The sequence below is a fragment of the Phocoena phocoena genome, chromosome 8 (genome assembly GCF_963924675.1).
Source record: "Phocoena phocoena chromosome 8, mPhoPho1.1, whole genome shotgun sequence".
Lineage (NCBI taxonomy): Eukaryota > Metazoa > Chordata > Mammalia > Artiodactyla > Phocoenidae > Phocoena > Phocoena phocoena.
The window spans coordinates 79,431,638-79,454,636 of NC_089226.1; positions in this window are offsets into that span (position 1 = coordinate 79,431,638).

Below are 22,999 nucleotides of genomic sequence, written 5' to 3' on the forward strand. Positions count from 1 at the left end.
CCCAGATTGCTGGGAGAGACCTACCTCCAGAGTTCCTGATTCAGTAGGTCTGAGAGCCTGTAATTTGCATTTCTAACAAGTTCCTAAATCTTGCTGATGCCACAGTTCTGGGAAACACACTTTGAGAACTGCTTCTATAGACAGCTCTTCATAAACCATTGCTGCCTCTTTTTTTCAGGGCGGGGGGCGGGGGTGGAGATGGTGGTTAGGGAGTTGCTATTTCTTTGTGAATATTGTCCTTTCCTGAACATACCACACTAAGCTATCCACCTGCCTTTGAACAGGCTAGTTGCTCTACCCCCAAGAGCTCTTTTATCTGCCAGTTTTCCAGCCCCAATTCAGACTCTGATAAACCTGGCCAGCAGCTTCCCTCTGACTCTCCACCCCTGAGTCATTCATTTCCCTGTGCTACGTTTTACATTTTGCTGGTTTGTTTGCTCTACGTAACAGTTATATGTTTCCCTGTGTGTATTTTCTAAGGTGTAGAAGGTGTTCCACTGGTGCTACCTGGGGCCAATTTTTGTGGTACATCAATCATTTTAGATGGTACACAGAAACAAACAACACTGAACCAAATTCAATGAACTTGAATTGTTTTCAGTTCTTTCCAAACTCTGATTACATCAAGGAAAAAGCTTGGAGCTGATCTATTTCACCTCCTTGCTGTTAACTCTCCAGCTCAGAGGCTGAGTCAGGTAATTCCATCATCATCCTCATCACCATCAAAACAATGGCAGCTGAAACTCATAGTGCTTTCTGTGTGCCTGGCAGTGTTCTAAGGGCTTTACATATATTTACATTAATTAATTCAGTTAATCCTCACAACCCTATGAAGTAGATAGAATCATGATTCCCAATTTACAGATGAAGAAACAGGCACAGAGAGGTTATGTGACTCACTCATGGTCACACAGCTGGAAAGTGGGCAAACCAGGATTCCAACCTAGGCAGTGTATCCAGAGTGTGTGCTCTTAACCACACTACTAACGTAGAGTTTAACAATACTGTTTTGGTTTTACCCTTGTCTTCTATTTTGTCAAGTATAGTCTTTTTCTATTTAGCTGGTGATAAAACGTCTGTTTCTGAACCTGAATTAATATATGATTAAAAAAAAAGTCGGGCAAGTGAAGCAGAAATATTTGGTGCATAATAGAACTGGTTCTTAGAGCAGCTGTGAGGTAGCATGCACCTGACTGATTTTGGAGTAACCAGTCCAATCAGACCATGAACTTCTCAGAAGCAGGATCCTATCCGAGTCAGTTAGGGTCCAGCCAAGGAACAGATGGCACGCTGAAAGCCTTATAAAAAGAGCGTAAGGAAGGTGGTATTTAAAGAGACGTGAGCAGGCAGGACTAGGGAATGGCAGGAGGTAGTGACATGCCAGGGACTAGCCACAGAGGGAGAGCGCTACCACCCTGGAAGGAACAAGGGGCAAAGATGGTATTACTAGATTATAATGAGAAGTCACCCCACAGAAGATGTAGCCAAAGGAGAACCAGCTATGAGTGAGGAGGGCCAACCTGTTTCTCCTCTAGTCTTCCAAACTCTGTCCTGCCAGCTCCTGCCGTAGATGAATCCAACTGGAGGCCAGAGGGCAAAAGAGCCTGGTGATGCCATCAATCAAGGTCAACCATACAGGCACAGAGCAGGGCAGTGGAAAGCAGGAATGAGAGTTCACCAGCTCACAGTGGGTAACCAGTGCCACGGCAAGCGCAGCGTGGTACACAGAGGGCATACGTCTAGAAAATGTACAAGACACATTTGCTGCTTTGAATTGAACTGAGCCAAATGTAGAAATTGATTCTGAGTAAAGCGTGCTGTGTGCTAAAGGCAACTGGACCCTGGACCTCTAGGGTTTCACTTCCAGCGTATCTGGCCATCAGGTTTTACTGGTCTCTTGGGGCTTGAGTCACACACGTGCAGGAGGAGCAGAGTTGCTGGTGCGTGTAAGGGGTTTCAAGCTGTAATTGTATCCTTCACCTCCTCAGATTGTCTAGACAAGACTGTGAGAGCTGAGAAAAAGAAAAATGACTGCTGCTTTCTGTGGCCCTCGAACAAGTGGGAATTCCTGGCAGAGGCGCCCTTCCCAGAGTACAGAAGAGCAAATCCCCAGAAGCAGCAGAAGCCTCTGCCTGAGGGATGAAGATAAAAAGGGAAAAGACTCATTTAAGAGATCAATAGGAAGGGGAGTCCAGTCCTGCTCTGACAGTAGGAATAGGGAGGGATCCTGCCCATGCTTTCCCGGAAGCACTTATATGACTTATTATCAGCGATGTTAGTAAGATCTCATATTTATCACACATGCCTTATGTGTGAGACACTGTGCTGAGCATCTTACATATTTTGCCGCATTTAATCTCCACAACCACCCTATGAAGTGAGTAATATTAACCCTATGTTTTTTTTAACATCTTTACTGGAGCATAATTGCTTTACAATGGTGCGTTAGTTTCTGCTGTATAACAAAGTGAATCAGCTATACACATACATATATCCCAGTATCTACTCCCTCTTGCGTCTCCCTCCCACCCTCCCTATCCCACCCCTCTAGGTGGTCGCAAAGCACGGAGCTGATCTCCCTGTGCTATGTGGCTGCTTCCCACTAGCTATCTATTTTACGTTTGGTAGTGTATATATGTCCATGCCACTCTCTCACTTCGTTCCAGCTTACCCTTCCCCCTTCCCGTGTCCTCAAGTCCATTCTCTATGTCTTTATTCCTGTCCTGACCCTAGGTTCTTCAGAACCAACCAATTTTTTTTAAGATTCCATATATATGTGTTAGCATACGGTACTTGTTTTTCTCTTTCTGATTTACTTCACTCTGTAGGACAGACTCTAGGTCCATCCACCTCACTACAAATAACTCGATTTCGTTTCTTTTTATGGCTGAGTAATATTCCATTGTATATATGTGCCACATCTTCTTTATCCATTCATCTGTCGATGGACACGTAGGTTGCTTCCATGTCCTGGCTATTGTGAGTAGTGCAGCAATGAACATTGTGGTATATGTCTCTTTTGGAATTATGGTTTTCTCAGGGTATATGCCCACTAGTGGGATTGCTGGGTCATATGGTAGTTCTATTTTTAGTTTTTTAAGGAACCTCCATATTGTTCTCCATAATGGATGTATCAATTTGCATTCCCACCAACAGTGCAAGACAGTTCCCTTTTCTCCACACATTCTCCAGCATTTATTGTTTGTAGGTTTTTTGATGGTGACCATTCTGACTGGTGTAAGGTGATACCTCATTGTGGTTTTGATTTGCATTTCTCTAATGGTTAGTGATGCTGGGCATCTTTTCATGTGTTTGTTGGCAATCTGTATATCTTCTTTGGAGAAATGTCGATTTAGGTCTTCCGCCCATTTTTGGATTGGGTTGTTTGTTTTTTCCATATTGAGCTGCATGAGCTGCTTGTATATTTTGGAGATTAATCCTTTGTCAGTTGTTTCGTTGGCAAATGTTTTCTCCCATTCTGAGGGTTGTCTTTTCGTTGTGTTTATGGTTTCCTTTGCTGTGCAAAAGTTTTAAGTTTCATTAGGTCCCATTTGTTTATTTTTGTTTTTATTTCCATTACTCTAAGAGGTGGGTCAAAAAGGATCTTGCTGTGATTTATGTCATAGAGTGTTCTGCCTATGTATTCCACTAAGAGTTTTATAGTGTCTGGCCTTACATTTAGGTCTTTAATCCATTTTGAGTTTATTTTTGTGTATGGTGTTAGGAAGTGTTCTAATTTCCTTCTTTTACAGGTAGCTGTCCAGTTTTCCCAGCACCACTTACTGAAGAGGCTGTCTTTTCTCCATTGTATATTCTTGCCTCCTTTATCAAAGATAAGGTGACTGTATGTGCGTGGGTTAATCTCTGGGCTTTCTATCCTGTTCCATTGATCTATATTTCTGTTTTTGTGCCAGTACCATACTGTCTTGATTACTATAGCTTTGTAATATAGTCTGAAGTCAGGGAGTCTGATTCCTCCAGCTCCGTTTTTCTTTCTCAAGATTGCTTTGGCTATTCGGGGTCTTTTGTGTTTCCATGCAAATTGTGAAATTTTTTGTTCTATTTCCGTGAAAAATGCCATTGGTAGTTTGATAGAGATTGAGTTTAATCTGTAGATTGCTTCGGGTAGTATAGCCATTTTCACAATGTTTAATCTTCCAATCCAAGAACATGGTATATCTCTCCATCTGTTGGTATCATCTTTAGTTTCTTTCATCAGTGTCTTATAGTTTTGTGCACACAGGTCTTTTGTCTCCTTAGGTAGGTTTATTCCTAGGCATTTTATTCTTTTTGTTACAGTAGTAAATGGGAGTGTTTCCTTAATTTCTCTTTCAGATTTTTAGTTGTTAAAGTATAGGAATGCAAGAGATTTCTGTACATTAATTTTGTATCTTACTACTTTACCAAATTCACTGATTAGATCTAGTAATTTTCTGGTAGCACCTTTAGGATTCTCTATGTATAATATCATGTCATCTGCAAACAGTGACATCTTTACTTCTCCTTTTCCAATTTGGATACCTTTTATTTCTTTTTCTTCTCTGATTTCCATGGCTAAAACTTCCAAAACTGTGTTGAATAATAGTGGTGAGAGTGGACAACCTTGTCTTGTTCCTGATGTTAGAGGAAATGCTTTCAGTTTTTCACCACTGAGAATGATGTTGGCTGTGGGTTTGTAATATATGGGCTTTATTATGTTGAGGTAGGTTCCCTCAATGCCTACTTTCTGGACAGTTTTTATCATAAATGGGTGTTGAATTCTGTCAAAAGTTTTTCTGGATCAATTGAGATGATCATATGGTTTTTATCCTTCGGTTTGTTTCATTGATTGATTTGCATATACTGAAGAATTCTGGCATTCCTGGGATAAACCCCACTTGATCATGGTGTATGATCCTGTTAATGTGCTGTTGGATTCTGTTTGCTAATATTTTGTTGAGGATATTTGCATCTATGTTCATCAGTGATATTGGCCTGTAGTTTTCTTTCTTTGTGACATCCTTGTCTGGTTTTGGTATCAGAGTGATGGTGGCCTCATAGAATGAGTTTGCAAGTGTTCCTCCTTCTGCTATATTTTGGAAGAGTTTGAGAAGGATAGGTGTTAGCTCTTCTCTAAATGTTTGATAGAATTCACCTGTGAAGCCATCCAGTCCTGCATTTTGTTTGCTGGAGGACTTTTAATCACAGTCTCAATTTCAGTCCTTGTGATTGGTCTGTTCCTTTTTTCTGCTTCTTCCTGGTTCAGTCTCAGGAGGTTGTGCTTTTCTAAGAATTTGTCCATTTCTCTGAGGTTGTCCATTTTATTGGCACATATTTGCTTGGAGTAATCTCTCATGATCCTCTGTATTTCTGCAATGTCAGTTGTTACTTCTCCTTTTTCACTTCTAATTCTGTTGATTTGAGTCTTCTCCTTTTTTTTTTTTTTTTGATGAGTCTGGCTAATGGTTTATCAATTTTGTTTATCTTCTCAAAGAACAATCTTTTAGTTTTATTGATCTTTGCTATTATTTTCTTCATTTCTTTTTCATTTATTTCTGATCTGATCTTTATGATCTCTTTCCTTCTGCTAACTTTGGGGTTTTTTTGTTCTTCTTTCTCTAATTGCCTTAGGTGTAAGGTTAGGTTGTTTATTTGAGATGTTTCTTGTTTCTTGAGGTAGGATTGTATTGCTATAAACTTCCCCTTAGAACTGCTTTTGCTGTATCCCATAGGTTTTGGGTCATCACATTTTCATTGTCATTTGTTTCTAGGTATTTTTTTGATTTCTTCAGTGATCTCTTGGTTATTAAGTAGGGTATTATTTGGCCTCCATATGTTTATATTTTTTACAGTTTTTTTTTTTTCCTGTAATTGATATGTAGTCTCATAGCATTGTGGTCAGAAAAGATACATGATACGATTTCAGTTTTCTTAAATTTACTGAGGCTTGGTCTGTGACCCAAGATATGATCTATCTTGGAGAATGTTCCATAAGCACTTGAAAAGATAGTGTATTCTGTTGTTTTTCTATGGAATGTTCTATAAATAGCAACTAAGTCCATCTTGTCTAATGTGTCATTTAAAACTTGTGTTTCCTTATTTTTTTCATTTTGGATGATCTGTCCATTGGTGAAAGCGGGCAGTTAAAGTCCCCTACTATTATTGTGTTACTGTTGATTTCCCCTTTTATGGATGTTAACAATTGCCTTATGTATTGAGGTGCTCCTATGTGGGATGCATAAATATTTACAGTTGTTATATCTTCTTCTTGGATTGATCCCTTGATCATTAGGTAGTGTCCTTCTCTGTCTCTTGTAATAGTCCTTATTTTCAAGTCTATTTTTCCTGATATGAGAATTGCTACTCCAGCTTTCATTTGATTTCCATTTGCATGCAATATCTTTTTCCATCCCCTCACTTTCAGTCTGTATGTGTCCCTAGGTCTGAAGTTGGTCTCTTGTAGACAGCATATGTATGGGTCTTGTTTTTGTATCCATTCAGCCAGTCTGTGTCTTTTGGTTGGAGCATTTTATCCATTTACATTTAAGGTAATTATCGATATGTATGTTCCTATTACCATTTCCTTAATTGTTTTGGGTTTGTTTTTGTAGGGTTTTTCCTTCTCTGTGTTTCTTGCCTAGAGAAGTTCCTTTAGCATTTGTTGTAAAGCTGGGTGGTGGTGCTGAATTCCTTAGCTTTTGCTTGCCTGTAAAAGTTTTAATTTCTCTGTCAAATCTGAATGAGATCCTTGCTGGGTAGAGTAATCTTTGTTGTAGGTTTTTCCCTTTCATCACTTTAAATATGTCCTTCCACTCCCTCTGGCTTGCAGAGTTTCTGCTGAAAGATCAGCTGTTAACCTTATGGGGATTCCCTGTATGTTATTTGTTGTTTTTCCCTTGCTGCTTTTAATATTTTTCTTTCTACTTAATTTTTGATAGTTTGATTATTATGTGTCTTGGTGTGTTTCTCCTTGGATTTATCCTCTGTGTGATTCTCTGTGCTTCCTGGCCTTGATTGACTATTTCATTTCCCATGTTAGGGAAGTTTTCAACTACAATCTCTTCAAATATTTTCTCAGACCCTTTCTTTTTTTCTTATTCTGCGACACCTATTATTCAAATGTTGGTGCATTTAATGTTGTCCCAGAGGTCTCTGACATTGTCCTCAATTATTTTCATTCTTTTTTCTTTATTCTGCTCTGTGGTAGTTATTTCCACTCTTTTATCTTCCAGGTCACTTATCCTTAGCCTCAGTTATTCTGGTATTGATTCCTTCTAGAGAATTTTTAATTTCATTTATTTTGTTGTTCATCATTGTTTGTTTGCTCTTTGTTCTTCTAGGTCCTTGTTAAACGTTTCTTGTATTTTCTCCATTCTATTTCCAAGATTTTGGATCATCTTTACTATCATTACTCTGAATTCTTTTTCAGGTAGATTGCCTATTTCCTCTTCATTTGTTTGGTCTGTTGGATTTTTACTTTGCTCCTTCAACTGATGCATATTTCTCTGTCTTCTCATTTTGTTTAACTTACTGTGTTTGGGGTCTCCTTTTCACAGCCTGCATGTTCATAGTTCCCATTGTTTTCAGTGTCTGCCCCCAGTGGGTGAGTTTGGTTCAGTGGCTTCTGTAGGCTTCCTGGTAGAGGGGACTGTTGCCTGTGTTCTGATGGATAAGGCTGGATCTTGTCTTTCTGGTGGGCAGGGCCACATCCAGTGATATGTTTTGGGGTCTTGTGAACTTAGTATGTTTTTAGTTAGCCTCTCTCCTAATGGGTGGGGTTGTGTTCCTGTCTTACTAGTTGTTTTGCATGGGGCATCCAGCACTGGAGCTTGCTGGCCATGGGTGGAGCTGGGTCTTAGCATTGAGATGGAGATCTCTGGGAGAGTTCTCACACATTGATATTACATGGGGCTGGAAGGAATCTGGTGGTCGAATGTCCTGGACTTGGCTCTCCCACCTCAGAGGCTCAGGCCTGACCCCCAGCTCGAGCACCAAGACCCTATCAGCCACATGGTTCAGAAGAAAAGGAAGAATAAGAAATAAAATAAAAAATAATTTTTTAATACTTAAAAAAATAAAATTAAAACATAATAAAATAAAAACAAAAGGGAGCAACCAAACCAATAATCAAATCCACCAATGATAACAAGCACTAAAAACTAAACTAAGATAAACATAAAAATCAGAAATAAATCAGTCTCCGACAGCCAACCCCATGTCTACAGTTGCTCCTAAAGTCCACTGCCTCAATTTTGGGAACGTTTGTTGTCTATTCAGGTATTCCACAGATGCAGGGTTCATCAAGTTGATTGTGGAGATTTAATCCACTGCTCCTGAGGCTGCATGGAGCCTTTCTCTTCTTCGTTCACACAGCTCCTGGGATTCAGCTTTGATTTGGGCCCCACCTCTTCATGTAGGTCACCCTCAGGCATCTGTTCCCCACCCCCAGACAGGAGGGAGTTAAAGCAGCAGCTGATTAGTGCTTTCTTGCTCTCTCAGGCTGGGGAGAGGGAGGGGTAAGGTAGTCCTAATTGGAATGCGGGGTGAGCCTGCTGTGGCAGAGACCAGCATGACATTGAAACAGCCTGAGGCATGCCCTGTGTCCTCGCAGGGAAGTTGTCCCTTGGTCATGGGACACTGGCAGTGGCGGGCTGCACAGGCTCCTGGAGTGGGGGTGGGGGGTGGTGACCTGTGCTTGCTCACAGGCTTCTTGGTGGCAATGGCAGCAGCATTAGCGTTTCATGCCCGTCTCTGGGGTCCGAGCTGATAGCCACGGCTCACGCCCGTCTCTGGAGCTTGCTTAGGCGGTGCTCTGCCTTCTGTAGGCACACAGGGAAGGAATCCCCTCTCCTCGTGCACCCCAAAACAATGGTCTCTTGCCTCTTAGGCAGGTCCAGACATTTTCCCGGACTCCCTCCCGGCTAGCTGTGGTGCACTAGCCCCCTACAGGCTGTGTTCACGCCGCCAACCCCGGTCCTCTCCCTGGGATCTGACCTCCGAAGCCCGAGCCTCAGCTTCCAGCCCCCACCAGGGGGCAGTTTCCAGCCCCCACCCAGGCAGGTGAGCAGACAAGCCTCTCGGGCTGGTGAGTGCTGGTCAGCACCGATCCTCTGTGCGGGAATCTCTTGGCTTTGCCCTCTGAACCCCTGTTGCTGCGCTCTCCTCTGTGGCTCTGAAGCTTCCCTCCCACCCACCTCCCATCTCCGCCAGTGAAGGGACTTCCTAGTGTGTAGAAACTTTTCCTCCTTCACAGCTTCCTCCCAGAGGTGCAGGTCCCATCTCTATTCTTTTGTCTCTGTTTTTTCTTTTTTCTTTTGCCCTACGCAGGTACGTGGGGAGTTTCTTGCCTTTTGGGAGGTCTGAGGTCTTCTGCCAGCGTTCAGTATGTGTTCTGTAGGAGCTGTTCCACATGTAGATGTATTTTTGATGTATTTGTGGGGAGGAAGGTGATCTCCACATCTTACTCCTCCGTCATCTTGAAGGTCCCCTCCAACCCTAACTTTTCATTTTTTGTTTGTTTGTTTGTTTTTTGCAGTACGCGGGCCTCTCACTGTTGTGGCCTCTCCCATTGCGGAGCACAGGCTCCGGACGCGCAGGCTCAGCAGCCATGGCTCACGGGCCCAGCCGCTCCGCAGCATGTGGGATCTTCCCGGACCGGGACACGAACCCGTGTCCCCTGCATCGGCAGGCAGACTCTCAACCACTGCGCCACCAGGGAAGCCTCAACCCCAACTTTTAAAAGGGAAAAATGATGCTTACAAAGCCAAAGAAAACACGGTTTTAGCTACAATTGACTGAACATTTATTACGTGCCTGGCACCATCTTAGATGCTTATATTGGGCTACGTCTCAAAATGAGGCTGTGAGGGCTTCCCTGGTGGCGCAGTGGTTGAGAGTCCGCCTGCCGATGCAGGGGACACGGGTTCGTGCCCTGGTTCGGGAAGATCCCACATGCCGCGGAGCGGCTGGTCCCGTGAGCCATGGCCGCTGAGCCTGCGCTTCTGGAGCCTGTGCTCCGCAACGGGAGAGGCCACAACAGTGAGAGGCCCGCGTATCGCAAAAAAAAAAAAAAAAAAATGAGGCTGTGTATCCCCTGATAGGGGATCTGCAAGGTCAAAGCAATATTCATAATAACACTAAAATATTTGTTTTCCTCTGCCAGTGTATTGACGTTTGCACTTATGGTGCAAAAGAAAAAGTGGAAAAACCTGCTGGTGCCATAGCGCAAATCAGGACAGTGCACCAAACAGCACCCGTGATCCCTGCATTCTTCCAGTGGAAAAAAGAATGTCATTTCACTTCATCATGTCTTTGATGAAGCAGAATAATCATTACCTTTGTTAAAGCTCAAGGCTTGAGCACATATCTTTTTAGATTCTGCATGAGGACATGGGACGATGACATCGTTCACTTCTACACATGTCCAAGTTCCTTGTTTGTCTCAAGGAAAGACACTGGCACAAACAACTGAGTTGCAATCTGGTATAAACTCTTTCTTCATGGATTACCGTTCGTACTTGGAAGAACAACTGAAAAGCTATAAGCATTCAGACATGGATAACTGGCAGACATGGTCTCAAAAATTAATTAAGTGAACCTGTTACGTAAAGGCAAACAACTGACAGTGTTTGTTGCCAATGGTAACAGTCAAGCTTTTGAGTGAAAACTAGAACTTTGGAAAACACATGTCATTTTTAACTTGCCAGCTTCCCAATCCTTACAGACTTTTCTGATGAGATCTGTGGTGACATTAATGAATGTGGTATTTTGATGTTATCTAAAAAATTTGTCAATAATTCACATTCAATAATTTCCTGATCTGCATAATTCAGGGAACCAATATTTCTTAAATGTCCAAAGCATCATGTTACAAAATCATGCACAGGTAAAACATTGATTCAAAGTGTAAAATAGCCCATGGATTTTAAGGTAACATAGTATGAAAATTTCACTAATATGTTTTCAGATTTCAGATTACAACTTTTAAAGAACCTGACAGTAAAGTCTTGCAGTAGCAAACAGCCATTTTTGATACTGTGTACATTTCCCTTTTCCAACTACATATCAACATGAGGCTAAATTTTTTTCTTATATTGCAGGCAAAACCATATATGGCAACACAGTGAATACAGAATTATGGGAATATGAGAATCTGGCTATTAAGTCCCATATTAAAAAGATTTGCAAAAATGCCGCTCTTCTCAGTAACTTGTTTTGGAAAATGTGGTTATTTATCATAAAAATGTTAATTATATAACACTGTAATTAGTTCATGATTGTTCCATTTAAATAAATTAGTAGATAAATGATTTTTAAATTTCTCAGTTGTAATTTCTAGTATGGTAAATATTAGTAGATATAACCCACATTTTAAAATATAAAAGCTCTCTGGGACCCTCAATCATTTTTAAGAGTGCAAAAGTGTTCTGAAGCCAAAATGTTTGAGAACCACTATTATATCAGAGCCTTCCCCATTGCAATGAGATCCTGGAGGTAAGAGCATTTCAGAGACCTAGAAAAATGTATGAGACCCAGATAGAAGGCTCCAAATCTACAAAATGAAAACAGTAAATGTAAAAATTAATAAACGTTTAATTAAATGTCTACAAAATGTGCCAACATGCCAGCTTCATTCACTGTTAAATTTAGTATTCATAATGATTTCATTCCATCAAATACAACTTACAAGTTCAATTTTCTCACTTCACAAATCCCCCTAAGCATGCCCAGTAATTATCAGGAACTCACTTACTCATAAATGAGTAATGTAGTGCCAAGTAATTTCTAAAACACAAGTATAAAAATCTTGACAAAAGTTCTTTAAAAAGTATGCTTTATGTGGGGTATGGATGCAGCTGTTGTGTTTGATATATTGTGTGATGTGGCCTCCGAAAGTCAGCAAATGTAGGGCTCACAAAAGTCCTGCTTTAAACCCAGTGTCCTGTTGCCTTTAAACTATACCTCTCCTGGAAACACTTCAGTAAAAGAAGATGTCTTCACCAGGAGAAATATTTTCCCTGACTTTGGTAGGACTGGGAAAGAGAATCACATAATGAAAATACAATAAACCATCAGCAGAGGAACAAAATCAGAGGGGAAGGAGAGACAAGCTCTGTGGTGTGGGTCTCTGAGCAAAAGCACAGCTGGCCCTGCCTCTGCCTCCCGGGCAGGAGGGGATAGCAGGCTCTCAGTCCAGGTCCTCATTATTAGGTGTGAGTAAGAGCCCGGGGCATCTCACCAGGAAAAGTGAACATTTGAAAGGAAAGACTGGGGGCACTTTCTAAAGATCAGCCAGCTTGAGACAAAAGTCACCCTGCCTTCCTCCCCACTTCTGGGAGGCCCTTGTCCTTGCTGGTACCTCAGAATTACACTCCCTTGGCAGTGATCAGTGCCCGGTACTGCAGACACCTCTCTCAGCTTCATCTCCTTAAACAACATCTTCCTCATCTTTCTCCCGTGCCCTCCGCCCCATGGACCAGAGCAAAGCTGTGTGGGTGCCTCGTCCAATGTTGTGGTATCATGATTCTGAGATCATACGGTTGCCTTCCAACAGGGGTCTCCAGTGATGGGATTTTCTGCAGTGTTACAGTAACTTTATTTTCTTCCTCATCTGATTTCTCTGTAGTTTCTTCTATAAGTGCATTTTCTTTACATTTTTTTTAATTTTAAAGAATATGGGTAAAGTAACTGGTTCATAATAGGTCTTCAATAAAGAGTAATTACTATTATTTGGTAATTAATCAGCCCTAACATTTCCTGCATTGCGATCTGGAGCTCTCGACTGTCAAGAGATGACAGATTCACGTCCACTGTCTGCAGCTGCCTAGTTTAGTACAAAAATTAAGTTAAAATTTAAAACTGGAAAAGCAGTGTATGGTTAGGCCATTCAAGATGGCTGTTCTCTTGGTCTCTGTACATCCCCTGCTCGACCAGTCCCAGCATCACTCACATGACTATCTAATCCTCTTAATTATAGGGCTTCATTGGTCCCTGGTAACTGATCAGCCCACCTGACATCAATTGCCCCTATAAATGGTAGCCTCCGTCTCCCCTGAGTAGTGAAGATTCCTGCTCGGTCCTGCTCGCCCATCTGCTGCGCACAGTGGGGTGTCACTCCAGGACGTTTTCCTTCAGACTGGTAAGATTCCCTGTCGAGGAAGCCACTGATGCCTTTGTCGCTGCCTCCAGGCTCTTTCTTTGTTCTCAAGGCTGGGCAACTACAAGGTTTGCAGGCCTGCAGGATGCAGCCCAACAAACAGGATTATCAAACATGTCACCAACTTGAAATGTTTTGTTTAACAGATGTTCATATACATGCAAAGCCACAACACAACAAAAATGCAATTGACAATATAGTTTCAATATTTATAAAAAAACAAATAATGCGTTGATCATACCTCATGTAGGCAATGTGGCCTGGTAAGGAAACCAAACTGTAAACCTCTATGATGTACAAAGTCTTCTTCCAGTCATGTCAGTGAAGCTCTGTGATTCAATGGTATCATTTGGAGATAAGAACAAGTCGAAAATTGGCTTTCACTGCCAGACTGTCTTCCTTAAGCACCTGCTCCCTTCACCAACACCAATAGGTTCTGTTTGCTATTAGCCTTTATTCCTTGCATTAATGTCAGCATTTTTCCATGTAAATGTCTGGGCTTCCCCACCAGAGTCATTTACTCTGCTGTGACATCTTATGCTTATAAAAAACACGCAGCATACTAAGCGAATTACTGATACTTGTTGAATATCAAGTTTAAGTCCTAGCTAACAAAAACGCACTTCTCAGGCTTCCCTAGTGGTGCAGTGGTTAAGAATCCGTCTACCAAAGCAGGTGACACGGGTTAGAGCCCTGGTCCGGGAAGATCCCTCATGCCGCAGAGTAACCAAGCCCGTGTGTTCTAGAGCCCGTGCTCCACAACAAGAGAAGCCACCACAATGAGAATACTGCGTACCGCAACAAAGAGTAGCCCCTGCTCACCACAACTAGAGAAAGCCTGCACCCAGCAACGAAAGCCCAACACAGCCTAAAATAAATAAATTTATTTTTAAAAATGCTCTTCTCTCTACTATAAATTCATATTTTTTCTTTAGCCTCCCAGTTCATGCAAATCCTAGAGATCTCCATCTATTCTCCAAGCCTACTGTGTGATACTAAAGGAGGAAACTTCAACTCAGTCTTAACTCAGTCTTTTTGCTTTGCTTTCTGTCCAAACCCTTTTGAGCAAGGACCGCATCCCTCCCTCAGGGCCTCCCCTCCGTGCAAGGCTGGTATGGAGCTCTTGGAAGCTGCTCCTTTCATCCCTCACAAGGCAGACACTCCTTGAATTGTCATTTCATTTGATTGAGTTGTGACTAAGGCATTAGATATACTTTCTCTGAACGTCCAACCTCTCTCTGATCACTGAAAAGCAAGAAGTTCGGATGATGGTCTCTGGCAAGAATCCTCTCCCATCTGGTTCTAGTTCGGGGCTGGCCTTTGCCGGCCCTCTGTCTCAGACCATGACTCTAAGCGGGCGTGGAAACTGCTTTAGCTCTCTGGCAAGTTGAGTGGGTCCAAGGAGAGCTGTTTATTTTTCCAAACAAGAGTAAGGAGGGTTTGTGTGTGTGTGTGTGTGTGTGTGTGTGTCAGCATCATGTAGACTTTAGCTTAACACCAGTTTCTCCAGAAAAGGTGTCTTATTTGACAAAAAGGAAGATCTGTTACCAGAAACAAAGGCCTTTTAAATTATGGCTCTGCTCTAAGGGACCATAGTGTTAAAGATAGAAGCAACTGGTGTCTTCCTATATCCTTTGACAATATTATAAAAAGATCCATCCCATCCTCACCATTTCCTCATCCCACTCCCTTTAGTTGAAGCCATTACTTTTTTTTTTGCGTTACACGGGCCTCTCACTGTTGTGGCGTCTCCCGTTCCCCAGCCTGTGCTCTGGACACGCTGGCTCGGCGGCCATGGCTCACGGGCCCAGCCGCTCCGCGGCATGTGGGATCTTCCCGGACCGGGGCACGAACCCGCGTCCCCTGCATCAGCAGGTGGACTCTCAACCACTGAGCCACCAGGGAAGCCCAAGCCATTACTTCTTATTTAGAAAACATCAATAACTTCCTATTTGATCTCCCCGCCTCCTTTCTTGCCCCTTGCTATCTTCCTTCCACTTCCTGCCAGAACAACTTTTTTGAGACACAAGTCTGAGCACAACTGCCCCCTTGCTCAAATGCCTGCAATAGCTCCCCGTTGCTTGTAGGAGAAAATACACATTCCTTAGCAAGCGCACAAGGCTTTCTTTAACAGAGGGAAATAAAACAATAAACTGGTGGAATCTTTTTTTTTTAAATAAGGATTTCTTTTTTTTTCTTTTTGTAAGAAGTTGTGCCACACAGGCGTAAGCATAATATGAATTTGGCCTAACACTACTCAGGGGAGACGGAGGCTACCACTTATAGGGGGAATTGATGTCAGGTGGGCTCATCAGTTACCAGGGACCAATGAAGCCCTATAATTAAGAGGATTAGATAGTCACGTGAGTGATGCTGGGACTGGTCGAGCAGGGGATGTACAGAGACCAAGAGAACAGCCATCTTGAATGGCCTAACCGTACACTGCTTTCCCATTTTTAAATTTTTAATTTGGCCAATTTGGCCTAGAACTCTCACTCTAGGTTTTCAATCATGCCACTCCAAGTACCCAGAAGGACCTCAGTGCTGCTTGCCACTCCTGCTTCTTTACCTGGCTCATTATTTAAGCTCACAGAGCTCAGTTCCAGTGTTGTCTCTGCCAAGAATCTTTTCCTGGAATGAGTCTGAGTTAGATGTCCTTCCACTGGGCTCTCAAAGTCATCTCTGGCCCTTCCAGTAGCAGTGACCACACTGTCCCTTGCCTGACACTGTTGCTGGCTAGACTCCATCAGACCAAGACTTCCTTGCTGAAAATGAAGATCTTATTCCTCTTGTCTGTCCAGGACTTCCTCATCCCTTTTCTTGAAAATAACAGTGGCTACCTCTCCCTCCTTTAACTGCTGTCTTGTTGCTCCCTAAATTGAACTGGAGACCCTGACTGTTTCTATTAGGTGACTATCCTCAGGTGTGAATTAATATAGCCACATATTATACTCCAGATTGGCTTAAATACAGAACATGCACTTTATTTTAAGGAAAGAATATCTCAAGGGCAAAGTCTTAAGGCTGAAGAGATCCTTAGATATGATCCAGTGTCCTCACTTAAAGTTCTTCCCACCCTGACTCCCACTCATTCCAATAAAACTCATTTCCTTAGGGGCTGATCCAAAGGATGTTAGGCGGAAAAAAAGTTGTATGACTAAACAACAGCAAAGTGTGAATGTTTGCTATCTCATATAGAGGATAATCTATAATGTTAGAGAGAAGGTTTCTTAACTTAGAAATATCTTTTGTAAGTAAAATCCCAGGAAATATGGAGACATTTTTAGGCAGCTGTAAGGTTTTGTTTTATTGTTTTTTGTGGTGGTGGTAGTGTAAATAATGAAAAAAATGTACCTGGGCATATATGTGACTAGATTTTTGTGATGTTTAGAATTTTCTCCTATGAAAGGCATGGTTACCTTGGCCTTCAGAATGTTCCAGGAACTAATTGTTACAGTAATTTATCATATAGAAATACCGATGAAAATGGAAAATTCCTCTGAGTTTTTGCAGCCTTAAACCCAACATTTGGGGTTTAAACATCACCCTCAGCTAAAACGATTGCTCCTTCGATTCCATGAGTACTTCTCACCATCTGTAAACCACAAAACTGTTACCCAAAGTGCTGAGATTCACATCTCTGTGGGTGAGAAGAGGAAGAGCAGTATATGCTCTCACAATGTCTCAGGCTCGGGACACGTGCCAGGACAGTCAGATAGGATCTCCAGGGCTGAGCGGGATGGTGTGATGTTCCCCTGTGGGAGGCCTCCCTGGGAAACAGAGTGGTGACCTCACTGGGAAGACGAAAATACTTATCTTGGAAATGATCTGCCTGAATTCGAGACCAGTGAAGGGATTGTATTTCCAACACCCTTTCAAAGAGAAAAGCCATTTTCTGTTCATCCTGTACAGGGAAGAAATCCCACAGCGCTTCTAGACTGAGAGATGATGATTCAGGCAAAAAGGATCTCAACTCCAGCTCTACATAAGGACACAGTAAGGGAATCACCCTTAAAAGAACCAATTATAAAGTTTTCCTTCTAAAACCAGAGCAGAGATGTGCTCCTGGGAAGTGCAGCTCTGGGGAAGGTGCAGACACACAGGTAACCTCCATGTTTGCCCCCTGATATTTTTTTTCTTCCCTCTAAGATTTCTCTCCTAATTTGGATGCCACCTTTAGAGACTCAGTATGTCCCATCTGTACATCCTAAATGCAGACAAAGGAACAAAGGCTGGACGTTTCAAAAGGACCTATAGCTAAAATGTAGAGACAATAGGGAGATTAAACAGGAAAATGTCAAAACAATCTAGAAGCAACACTAGGCAAAGAACAGGCTTCTGATTCTTCCATGGTTGACCTTTTATTCTGTTCTGTTCTGAGCCCTGTTCCTTGCCTAAAGAGCTTTCTTGTCAATTCTTAGTCTCCCACCCCTTAGATAGGACTCTCAGGAGATTGGGAACACCAGCTATAGTAATAGGCAGTTTGGTGGGGATTTAATATTTTATCACCGTTAACACAACCTTATCACGTCTTCAGGTGATATCTATAGAAAGTTAACCTAGCCAGACACATTGTAGTGGGCAACATCAGAGAGTCATCTCTGCTCTGTCTGGCTTACAGCAGATTTGGACCCATGGCCTTGGTCTAATTAATAAAGGGCTCTGGCTAGAAGGACCCAAGAGAGAGTGGAGTTTGACAGAAAAGCCTAAGAACACTTAGGTTCTGAGGTCTTCTTTAGCTCCATAAGTTTCCGCTTCTGAAGCTACAGACATTTCTGCCAACAATTTAAACAACAGTTTCTCTTTTATTATCCTAATGAAAAATCAGACCCAAAGTCTGTATTTCAGAACCATCTATAAACATAAAAATCTTCGGAGTTCCCTAGCTGCCTCTTTGCTTTGAGAGCCAGAAACCTTGTAGTAGAATTTGCCATCCTTCCTTAGGAGTTATATACATTTTTCAGGTATAAATTTCTAAGTGTAGCTTTACCCCTGGATTCACTCTATCCTTACTTTTCTCTCTTAAATTTATCTCATTCCTAATTTTTGTCCCATTTCCATTTCGATGGTTTTGTTAGACACCTCAGATTCATTTTTTCACCAACTCAGTATCTGAAAAGCTATCTAAAACTTGAAAAAACAGTTCCTGGATGTTCTCCCAGTGCAGTGCTCTTCTTAACAATCTATTGCCTGAGGTATTTTACAGCTCTGTTGGGGCAGAAGTTAGCTTGTATATTTTTGTATGGTTGAGATGAAAATAATTTCTTTTCCATGGAACAGATAATCTCAGAATTTAGGACTTATGGACCTACTGGATATATAGATAACCAGTTTTATATATAGTTTAGCACACTTAATCTAATATGGGATACTTAGATTCTTTGGAGTAATTTAAACATCTTACATTTTCCTTTAGTAATTAATGAGTTAAATGCAATCTCTGATACATCTTCTTTTTTTAAGTGAAGTATAGTTGATTTACAATGTTGTATTAGTTTCAGCAAAGTGATTCAGTTATACATATATATATATATATATATCTCTATTCTTTTTCAGATTCTTTTCTTTTTCCATTATAGGTTATTAAAAGATATAGAATATAGTTCCCTGTGCCATATAGTATGTCCTTGTTTATCTATTTTATATATAGTAGTGTGTGTCTGTTAATCCCAAACTACTAACTTTTCTCTCCTGCCCCCTTTCACCTTTGGTAATCATAAGTTTGTCTTCTGTGTTTGTGAGTCTGCTTCTGTTTTGTAAATAAGTTTATTTGTATCATTTTTTTAGCTTCCACATATAAGTGATATCATACGATATTTGTCTTTCTGACTTACTTCGCTTAGTATGATAATCTCTAGGTTCACCCATGTTGCTGCAAATGGCAATATTTCATTCTGTTTTATGGCTGAGTGATATTCCATTGTATATATGGACCACATCTTCTTTATCCATTCATCTGTTGATGGACATTTAGGTTGTTTCCATATCTTGGCTATTGTAAATAGTGCTGCAGTGAACATTGGGGTGCATGTATCTTTTCAAATTAGAGTTTTTGTCTTTTCCGGATATATGCTAGGGAGTAGAATTGCTGAATCATATGGTAACTCAATTTTTAGTTTTTTAGGGAACCTCCATACTATTCTCCATAGTGGCTGCACCAATTTACATCCCACCAACAGTGTAGGAGGGCTGGTCTAGGAGAGTGTCCAGAGGTAGCTGTGGGTTCAGGAGGTCTTTAGGCAGCCTGTCTGCTGATGGGCGGGGCTGGATCTCCACCAAGTTAGTTTTTGGCCTGAGGCATCCCAGCACTGGAGCCTACAGTTTGTTAGGTGGGACCAGGTCTTGGCACTAATGAGCCAATATGGCAGCCACCAACAGCAGTGTTCACATAGCTGAATGTTCCCAATGTCTACCACCAGTGTCTATGTCTCTAGAGTGTACTGGAGCTGCCCCCCCGCCCCCGTCTCCAGGAGACCCTCCAAGACCAGCAGGTATTTCTGGCCCAGGCTCCTATCAAATTATTCCCTTTGTCCTGAGTCTCAGTGTGTGAGATTTTTGTGTGCGCCCTTTAGGAGTGAAGTCTCTATTTCCCTCAGTCCTGTGGGGTTCCTACGATTAAGCCTCCCGGCCTTCAAATCTAAATGCTCTGGGGGCTCGTTCTCCCGGTGCTGGACCCCCAGGCCAGGTGGCCTGACATGGGGCTCAGAACTCTCATTCTTGTAGGAAAACCTCTGCAATATAATTATTTTCCAGTTTGGGGGTCACCCATCTTGGGAGTATGGGATTTAATTATATAATGAGTCCGCCCTTCTTACCCATCTCATTGTGGTTCCCTCTTTATGTCTTTATTTGTAGAAGATCTTTTCTGGTAGGTTCCAGCCTTTTTCATCAATGGTGGTTCTGAAGATAGTTGTGATTTTGGTGTGCTTGTGAGAGGAGGTGAGCTCAGGGTCTCTCTACTCTTCCATCTTGGCCCAGACTCTCTGACACACCCTATGTTTGTGTGAAAGTAATTTTTAAAATTCCTTAACATTTTACCATAATGGCAAGTAGAAAAAATAAATGGGAAACACTTTGTATTAAAGTTCATAGAGTTTTGCAGCATAAAAAGTAAACTTTTTAATATGTGCAAATTAGAAATAAATTAGAAGGAATTATCAGGGAAATCTCAGGTGGAATGCAGAATGTGACCAAAAAATCCAACTGAACTGCAAATGCATGAAAGAAAATCAGTGAAGGGGATGGGGGAAAGTTGCTGACCTAAATAACTTTGAAAATGAGTGGAGAGTATAAGACTAAGGGAAAAAGAAACTGCACATAGTACTTTACCCTAGCTGATAAAGTTGTTTCCCACTGGGATATAGGTTAACAAATCTCTAACCACTGTACATATATACTGGAATTTACAATCAAATAAATAAATAACAAATGGTAGAATCCAGGTTTCTTACTGTTGGAGAGTTTATAAGCAAAGAGACAAGGTTGGATTAGAATTGGAGACATAAATATGAATTCATATTTGGCTTCATAATAGATATAGTTATACGTGGACATATTAAGAGTAAAATGCTTACTATACACATAGATTTCCTTGCTCAGGCAGACAAGAAGGCCTCAAAGCAACAGCACCTCAGTAACAATGAGCTTACCTAGCACCCAGATCTTGGTTTCTAGTACCATTTTCCAATAAAAGGAACCAGGGCTTCTTGGAGAAATGACTGATTTTAGAACTGGGACAAGAATTATATAAGATGAGCCTGAAGCATCTAGTAATGCTGGAAAGTAAAGAGTACTCCAAAAACTAAATAAAAGAAAATGATGGAACTATATAGGAGCCAAGTGATAGAGCTTCCAATGACCAAAGTTGGAAGAATTCGAGCAAAATAAGTAACATAATACTGGATCATAACCAAAGGTATAAAATAAATATCAATGAGTCCGTACTGTTTAAATAAACAAAAAACTGAAGAGATAAGCTGAATCCTACATGGAGTAGAATTCCAAATAATGTGTGTGTCACTCGGCCCTCAAGGAAGGGCAGCATAACTCCCCATTCTTTAAATGTGGTCTGTGCACAGTGACGTTCTTATAAAAAGTATGGAAAGGTGGGGTGGGAGAGGGAGGAGAGGAGTAACTTTACAGTGAAGAAACCTGACCAATACCACCTCAGCCAAGGCATCAAGGTCAACACCAACAGTGATCAATTATGCTGACAGTATGTACCTTTTATAGATGAGATAAGAATGGCACTTTACCTCTATAGTTTTCCTTTGGGGGGTGGGGGACAGTCTAATTATGATAAAAATGTCAGACAAATCCCAGCTAAGGGACATTCTACAAACTACCTAACCAGTACTCTTCAAAACTATCAAGATCGGTAAGAACAAGGAAAGTCAAAGAAACTGTCACAGACCAGAGGAGCCTAAGGAGACATAACAACTAAATGTAATGTAGTTTCCTGGATGGGATCCTGGAACAGAAAAAGGACAATAGGTAAAAACTAAGGAAATCTGAATAAACTACAGAGTTAATAACACTATGTTAATATTGGTTCATTAATTGTGACAAACCATAATAATGTAACATGTTACTAATAAGAAAAACTCTGTCCTATCTTTGCAATTTTTGTAACTCTAAAATAGATACAGTAAAATTTTAAAGTTTACTTAAATAGGTGCATCGGACAAACCAAAATAGAAATATGGTCTGCAAAAAACTGTTAATGTCATTGAAAAAACAAAGGAAAACCCAAACTGTCATAGATCAGAGGAGACTGAAGAAACATGATAATTTAAAACGATGTGAAACCCTGGATTGGATCATGCAGCAAAAGAGCACAATTGTGGAAAAACCAGTAAAAAAAAAAATTTTTTTTTCAAGTCCGTAGCTTAGTTAATAGCATGGTACAAATGCTAATTTCTTAGTTTTGACAAATGTACCATGATTAAGTAAGATGTTAGGGAAAGTTGGATGAAGGTATATGGAAACTGCACTATCTTTACAAGTTTTCTGTAAATCTGCCATTACTTGGGAATTAAAAGCTTAACTTCTTAAAAAAAATAAAAAATAGGTGAACCGTGAAGAATAACAGATACGTGCAGACCAGAAGCAAGGCATACTGCTTTCCTTTGGCCAATAGAGATATAAAGTTGCCATCACTGGAGCTAAAATGTTTTTAAGAAGGAAATGAACACTAAGAGCTTAAGGAAAGCTACCCAAATCACAGTGATTTCCCTCCCACGGATGGGGAAGTATAATCATCTGGATAATAAATCGTATTAACGTTTGTCTGAGTACTGTTCAGACCAAAGCTCAGGGTATTCTACTTTTCTTGGAACTCTCAGTGAGAAAACATACCTCTCCTCACAATCTCAACAGAAGACTTCTATTCCAGGCATTGGGTGTTAATAGTAGAGACGCAATAGTTAATGAAATCTTTCCTACAGGATTCAATCATCTGCCTATTTCATACACAGGAGGCCTAGGAGCTATTCCCTCATGTACGTAAGAAGAACAGGTCTTATCTCACTGACCCTTTAGAAGACCAGCCCCTACAGGATAGCCACAAATGGCTGAGATCCTGCAGGGATGAGGAAAAGCTTCTGATCCTTGCTTGGCTGAGCTACTTGTCCAAGTTTTTCCCAAGGTAGCTAGAAAGAGGTTTCCTGGAATTGTTTATGAGGTTACCAGAAGGTCAGCCAGAGTTCTCGGTCCCAACAGTCCTCTGTTCCTCCACCCTTACTAGAGTAACGATACCATATGTTGCCCCAACAGAGCTATGGACACATACAGAACGCCTGGGATGTGCCAACTACAGTGCTAGGTGCTGGAGAGGAGAGAGCAGATTCAGAAAAAACGTAACAA